The sequence below is a fragment of the Erythranthe guttata genome, chromosome 3, assembly GCF_056151865.1.
Source record: "Erythranthe guttata isolate IM_541 chromosome 3, IM_541, whole genome shotgun sequence".
Classification (NCBI taxonomy): domain Eukaryota; kingdom Viridiplantae; phylum Streptophyta; class Magnoliopsida; order Lamiales; family Phrymaceae; genus Erythranthe; species Erythranthe guttata.
The window spans coordinates 5,502,501-5,510,301 of NC_142535.1; the positions used below are offsets into that span (position 1 = coordinate 5,502,501).

General features: G+C 37.7%; 1 long non-coding RNA gene and 1 pseudogene across 19 annotated transcripts in view; one reads left to right on the plus strand and one right to left on the minus strand.

Annotated features, from left to right (window-relative positions):
- LOC105962302 (uncharacterized) overlaps window positions 1-7,447 on the plus strand; it is an 8,006-nt gene extending 559 nt beyond the window's left edge. The window contains exons 2-9 of one of the 19 annotated variants that reach the window (XR_016030246.1): window positions 1-284; window positions 5,918-5,990; window positions 6,091-6,187; window positions 6,326-6,422; window positions 6,684-6,753; window positions 6,837-6,974; window positions 7,050-7,091; window positions 7,428-7,447. The exon at window positions 1-284 is cut by the window's left edge and continues 79 nt beyond it. This is a non-coding gene — a long non-coding RNA (uncharacterized LOC105962302). The other 18 variants (XR_016030243.1, XR_016030248.1, XR_016030260.1 and 15 more) reach the window with 18 other exon arrangements.
- LOC148771621 (uncharacterized) lies at window positions 4,373-5,397 on the minus strand (annotated as a pseudogene).
- Window positions 7,448-7,801: the final 354 nt, after the last annotated feature.

Here is a 7,801-nt window from a genome sequence, read left to right on the forward strand (position 1 = left end):
GTGTTTCTGTCTTTCGAAATTCAAAATATAATATTAGTATTCTTATCTGTTTGCTGCCTTTTTTTTTTTCTTTCCTTTCTTTCTTAGTTGTTGAGCACTAACCACAACACATTGCAGCTTCAAATCTTTAGAAGAATGTCGGCGCCGACCACTACAATCCAGGCTGCACACGCCGCATCGCTCGTCAAGGAGGACCTCTACAAAGTGCCCACTGTAACTCAATCAACTCTTTTGTTCGTTAATAAGTCGACAACATTAGGAAAGGGTACAACCTGGAGTAAGAGGTGGAGTATTTTCGTTATCTTTTTGTTGCACTTCTTAGGCAAATTCATTGTCAATCAAAAATCAGCAGATGCGATGTTGTCAATACTATGTTTGTTGCGAATCTTGAAGGTGCTATTTAGTTTGGGACCTTATTTTAATGTGAATCAGATATTGTACCATTATTTTGCTTCACTGGAGAAAAAAATAGGTTCAGAGGTTTCTAACTGGTTCCTACCATTCGTCAATACAGTATTTTGTGGTTTTGCTTTGATCACTTTTTTTTTAACTCTTGTTTAACTTATTGAGTTGTTCAAAAGTATTAGCATATGCTGGCCATGCTAAAAAAATGGCCTATTCACCTGCTGCCTATACGTGCCCTCTCCTCCCTTCAACATGAACTCTGAATTTCCATCAATGCTCAATCCATATCTTAAAGAGTTCACATTGACCCTTTAGATATTAAGGTACAGTGCCCTCTTTTCAATGTTTAACCAGTGTTTTTACTTCGGATATAATCTTTTCTTTGAGGCAGTACCCACATCTCTTGTGTCTACATGTTTCAAATACTTGCTATTGAACATGTTGGATCGATTTAATAATATAGATCGAAAACACGCAGCGGAATAACTTAAAATAGAGAGGAGGAGTAGTGGAGAGGAGATAAAATTCTATTACTCACTCAATCAACACAAATATATAAACTCACTCAAGAACTCTCTTTTGATTCTCTCTAAAATACTTCTTCTTGTTTTTGACTTGCTTCAAATGAAAAAACTACATAGACTATTTATAGGATTTTCCTAGCATGTATCTAAACAAATACATGAACACATAATTAATAATATTCTTCCTCCATAGCATTATACATGAATCTCTCCAAAAGACACATTCATGTATTCTTCCACATTCATGAATTATAAAATATTCAATACTTTGAACTTGATTAATGAATCTAGCTTATTCATTTCCAACACGCCCCCCTAAGCTTGATTCACGCATTCCAAGTTGTCTCCTCAATTTCTCGAACGATTCTCTCTTGAGTGGTTTCGTGAAGATATCGGCAATTTGATCTTCGGACTTCACGAACTTCACTTGAACTTCTTTCTTTGCAATGCACTCTCGGATGAAATGATATCGAGTATCAATGTGTTTGCTTCGATCATGAAACACTGGATTTTTCGCTAGTGCAATCGCTGATTTGTTATCGACAAAAACTTGTGTCGAATCTTCTTGAGCAAAATTGAGCTCATTTAGTAAGCTCCTTAGCCATATTGCATGACATACACTCGATGTCGCTGCCACATATTCAGCTTCACAAGTTGATAGAGTAACTATCGGTTGCTTCTTCGATACCCAAGTGAATGCTGAATCTCCAAAGTAGAATACAAAACCACTTGTACTCTTTCGATCATCGGGATCTCCGGCCCAATCGCTGTCGCTATATCCGGCTAGCTTCAAATCTCCATTTGTTGGGTAGAACATACCCAAATTAGTAGTTCCTTTGATGTAGCGGAGTATCCTCTTTGCTACTTTGAAATGGTACTCCTTTGGATCTTCCATGTATCGGCTAACAAGACCAACTGCAAATAGAATATCGGGTCTTGTGCATGTAAGATACCTCAAACTTCCAACCAAGCTTTTGAATAAGGTTGGATCAACGGGTTCTCCTTCAACGTGCTTCGACAATTTGTCTCCAATGTCAATTGGAGTGCTGATTTCCTTGCATTTCTCCATTTTGAATTTCTTTAGCACATCTTTTGCATAGCCTTCTTGTGAGATGAAAATGCCATCATCTTGTTGTTTTACTTCAATGCCAAGATAATAAGACATCAACCCAATGTCTGTCATCTCGAACTCCTTGGCCATCTCCTTTTTGAACTCATCAAACAATTTCACATTGTTCCCTGTAAATATTAAATCATCAACATACAAGCACACAATTAGCATATCACCTTTATCGACCTTCATATATAGCGCATGCTCATGTGGACATTTTTTGAATCCCTTTTCCAAAAAATATTGATCAATGCGGCTGTTCCACGCCCTTGGTGCTTGCTTTAACCCATAAACTGTTTTTTTCAATTTTAACACTTTATTCTCTTGACCACGAACCAAGTAACCTTCGGGTTGGTCAACGTACACCTCTTCTTCAAGCACTCCATTTAGAAATGCCGATTTCACATCCATTTGATAGATGTTCCACTTCTTTTGAGCTGCTAATGAGATTAGCAATCTAATGGTCTCCAATCGGGCAACGGGAGCAAAGACTTCGTCATAGTCAATTCCCGCCTTTTGCTTGTACCCTTTGACAACAAGCCTCGCCTTGTATCTTTCCACCTCGCCTTTGGAATTCTTTTTCACCTTGTAAACCCATTTGACTCCGATAGGTTTATGCCCCGATGGTAAAGAAGTGAGCTCCCAAGTATCATTCTTCTTGATAGCTTCAATCTCTTCATTCATGGCCTTTCTCCACTTCTTGCTTTTCGATGCCTCCTCAAAATTGATAGGCTCCGTATCAACAAACAAACATAATAAGTTTGGATTCTGATTGAGTTGATCATAAATCTCATGTAGAGACCTTGTCTTTCGAGGTCCTTCACTACTCGAACTTTCACCATCGGAAGAAGATGCAGGTGATGATGGTGGAGTTACTTCATCTACGGGCTCCTCTTCAACTTCCTTAGTCGTTACCTCAAACGGGTAGAATGTGTAATGCTCCTTTTCTTGAGCATTCCAATCCCACGAACTCTTCTCATCGAACACAACGTCTCGACTGATTTTACTCTTCTTCTCAACAGGATCATACAACTTGTATCCTTTCGCGGCTTGATCATAGCCCACAAAAATATACTTGTGGCTTTTGTCGTCAAGTTTCTTTCGTTGTTGGTCCGGAACATGCATATGGGCAATACTCCCAAACACTCTCAAATGTGCTATGCTAGGCTTGAATCCACTCCAAGCCTCTTGTGGTGTTTTCTCAAAAACACTCCTCGTCGAACTCCGGTTTGATAGATAAACAGCACAATCAACGGCTTCTGCCCAAAACTCCTTTGGCAATTGTTTGGATTTCAACATGCATCGAACCATGTTCATAATGGATCGATTCTTCCTCTCCGCGACACCGTTTTGCTGGGGTGAGTATGCAACGGTGAGAGGTCTACGAATACCGTGCTCATCACAAAACTTCTTGAACTCACTTGAAGTGAATTCACCTCCACGATCAGATCTCATCGCCTTAATGTGATAGCCGCTTTGCTTCTCGACAAGAGCTTTGAACCTTTTGAAGGTTGAGAATGCCTCCGATTTTTGCTTCAAAAAATAAACCCATGTTTTTCGACTATAATCATCAATGAAAGTCAGAAAATAGCGATTCTCCCCTAGTGATGTAGGTTCAATCGGACCGCATATATCCGTATGGATCAACTCCAACGGTTGTGTTGCTCTTGACAAAGACTCCTTTGGAAAACTTAGTCGAGATTGTTTTCCGGCAATACATCCTTGACATACTTGATCGGGATGATCAATTGATGGTAGTCCCTTCACCACCTTCTTCTTGGACATCATCTTTAGTCCACCAAAGTTGATATGGCCTAGCCTCAAATGCCATAGCCAAGATGGATCCTCGTAACACGCCTTTAAGCACTTCGCCATATCGTGATAGATATTCAATAAGAACATCCGATTGCTTGTCATTGGAATAGTAGCTATCAACGTACCTTGACTATTCTTCAAGTATAGGTTACGACCCTTCATATGGACGTCGTATCCTTTCTCTAGCAGCTGGCCAATACTTAGGATGTTTGTCTTCATTCCCGGCACATAGTAAACATTCTCGATGAATTGGTGTGCTCCACTGTTCAATTTGAAGAGTATTCTCCCTTTACCTTGGATGGTAATCTTCGACATATCTCCAAATGAGATACTTCCCATCACGGACTCATCGATCTCTACGAACATGTGTTTGTTCCCGCACATGTGGTTGCTCGCTCCCGAATCAAGGTACCACGAGCAATCTTTCTCCTCCGTCGATTCTTTACACGCCATTAGGGATAGCTCGGCAACTTGTTTTTCTGTCGCTTCAACATAATGAGTCTTTTCATCATTTGACTCATTTCGACACTCCCAAGCATAGTTCAACTTCGGGCCCTTTGTTTCGCCTCTTGATCTTCTCCTCATGGACTTGTAACTTGCCCAATACCTCGTTCACTTTAAGACTCTAAACGTCGTTTGACTCTTCAATTGCCACGACAATGTAGTCGAACTTAGGATCAAGGGATCGAAGTATTTTTTCGACCACTCTTCTCTCTTCCATTGTTTCACCATTTCTTTCAAGTTGGTTGACGATCGAAACCACCCTTGAGACGTAGTCGGAAACATCTTCGAAGTCTTTCATCTTCAATGACTCGAACTCTCCACGAAGTGATTGGAGTCGTACCTTCTTCACCTTATCAATACCTTTGAAAGCGTCGCTAAGAATATCCCACGCTTGCTTCGCCGTAGTAGCTTGAGAAATTTTCTCAAAGTTACTATCATCTACACCGAGTTGGATGATGGATAGCGCTCTTTGATCTTTCACCTTGGCTTCTTTGGATGTCTTCCTTTGGGCTTGGCTTAACGATGCCTAATTCTCCGGTTCAATATACTCTTCTTCAACGGCTTCCCAAACGTCTTGTCCACCAAGGAAAGTTTTCATTTGTATGCTCCATCGATCATAGTTCTATTTTGCAAGCTTTTGAAATGGGAAAGCTCCATTTGTGGTTGCCATCGATCTTTTCTATTAAGACGTGGCTCTGATACCACTTTGTTGGATCGATTTAATAATATAGATCGAAAACACGCAGCGGAATAACTTAAAATAGAGAGGAGGAGTAGTGGAGAGGAGATAAAATTCTATTACTCACTCAATCAACACAAATATATAAACTCACTCAAGAACTCTCTTTTGATTCTCTCTAAAATACTTCTTCTTGTTTTTGACTTGCTTCAAATGAAAAAACTACATAGACTATTTATAGGATTTTCCTAGCATGTATCTAAACAAATACATGAACACATAATTAATAATATTCTTCCTCCATAGCATTATACATGAATCTCTCCAAAAGACACATTCATGTATTCTTCCACATTCATGAATTATAAAATATTCAATACTTTGAACTTGATTAATGAATCTAGCTTATTCATTTCCAACAGAACAAGCTACAAACCCTCTTGGTAATACTGAGTTTTATGTATTACTCCCTCTATTCCATAATAACTGTCCCTTTTTAAAAATATTTTGTTCCATATTATGTAATTTTAGATTTCCAATGCTGCATTAGATGCATTTTTTTTCCTGTTTTAACCGTATTAATTCAACTCTAACTATTAACTCTCTTATCACATCATTAAATGATAACGATCAAGGTTATTTTAGTCTTTCTAATGTGTTTTTCCTAAAATCAAGACACATTTATTGAGATTCTTATTACTTGTTCAAAGCTAAAAACGACAGTTAATTAGGAACAGAGGGAGTATTTCTTTTAGCTTTAGTTTTGTTTAATTTGCCAACAATAAGGAGATGAATCAAGAGATTTATTGGAATTTGGAAATAGTTGAACAACCGTTTTTACTGATTTGTTTTTGGTAATTTCTGTTCTACTTTTTGCAGACGAGTCTTCAGAACTTGAGAGATGGAAAGAAAGGCAATCTTAAAGTTTCCACTGAGATCTGTTATTGTGGAGGTGTTTATTAGCTCTTCTTTAGAAAAAATGTATTTTTGCATGGTAGCTAGGGCATATTATGTATTTGAATCAGGTCTTTCAGGTTCCCATTTCTATGCAGGACATCATTCTTGTTCCCGCCACCTTTGCTGACGTTGTGCTTGCCTATGCTACCATGCAATTGTCAGATTATTTTCTTTCTTCTTCCAAGTTACGAGGTTCTGCCGCGTGTTGAAATTTTCCCTCTGTTGTTCTGTTTTGTTGGTGTTTCATTTAGTTGTGCGGTGTGTTTTCATTGCATTAGTCAATCGTATCATGGAACCCTGGCAAGCACTTATTCGAAACACTCTTAACAGATTTTCTGGCCCTGATCCATCAAAGATGAGAGGGTCAAAAAGAGGGAAATCAAATACTTCATTAACACGACGAGTAAGATCTCTGCAAACCAACTAGGTAAAACTTGAATGCCATCGCTTTTTTTTTTTTGTTTTTGTTTTATATATATATATGAAGCTTTAATGCTTCATCAGAAAACAAAATACAATTTATGTCAAAGTGAGCATGGATGAACCCATTATCCAAGAAAGATTTATTTGAAGGTCTACTAATGTATATCCTGAAGGCTTTGGAAAGCATGTTTGATTTCACCATAGGTACAACACTAATTTAATTTTCCTTTTGGTTGGTGGATTTGTAATATGTATGTTGATGCAGCATGAAGAATGTATATGAAAGAGTCAAGAATTACTTCGAGAAGATTACCACAGTGGAAGACAGGCCAGAGGTACATTCCTGTTGCATTGCTCTCTCTCTCTCTCTCTCTCTCATTATATCCGTATAAGATGATGAAGAACTAAAAAATCACAGTACCTGTATATGATGCTGACACAAAGCCTCTTGGTTGTGATGACTATGCAAATAGAAAGACTACACATCAATCGTAGCTTGAACGAGGACATATAATAATTGTGTAGGATTGAAGAGTAACTAAATGAGGAGATGGAGGTATAATAATGTTTTCCTTTATACTAATAAATATGTTGCTTGGTCCTTCAGATAATAATGTTTGAAAAATCTCAGGATCTGATATATTTGCAGCAACTAATAGATTCTTTAATGGAGGTAAGATATAACTAATTTTTATTCTTCTCCAAGCCATATTAGTGATTGTCTACCTACATATATAATTTACTCTAATGGAGGTAATGATATGTATGCGTACATATTGTGTTTTGCTATTTGATTGCCGGAAAAAAAAGGATGATGCAGTAAAATGACACGTTGGGTGAACATGTATATTAGTATATTACGAAATGAACCATCTTCTCTGTTCCCTGCTAATTGGCTCTTGGTCATGAATATATATGCACATTATTTTTTTAAGCCATTTATTGCGTGTTATATATCAAATTTAGATTGAAGAGTTAGAACACTTGTTTCCATTAACCTGTTGTCCAGCGTCGATTTATGTGGACAATAGTTCTAAGGATAAAGACTTGGACACAATCCTAAATTTTTTATCTTGAAATAATGACAACATATTGTTGTAATTTGCATATGTGCAATCTGAGGCAGAGATACTTGAGAATAGAGTGACTTTATTTAGGCATATGTGCAATCTGAGCCTCCTTAATTTATAGGATTAGATGGTATGCTTTTTTCATACTGATTTTGTTGTGTTTTAGTTTTCTCTAATCATGAACTTGCTAATGCATATCGTTCTTCTTTTGACAGATTATTATTCTTTTGCTCACCCCAGATTCTGTTATTTTGCTTCTTGCTATAAAAAGTTAGCAACACCGACTGGGTTAGTTTCTCATGCCAAATCTCAA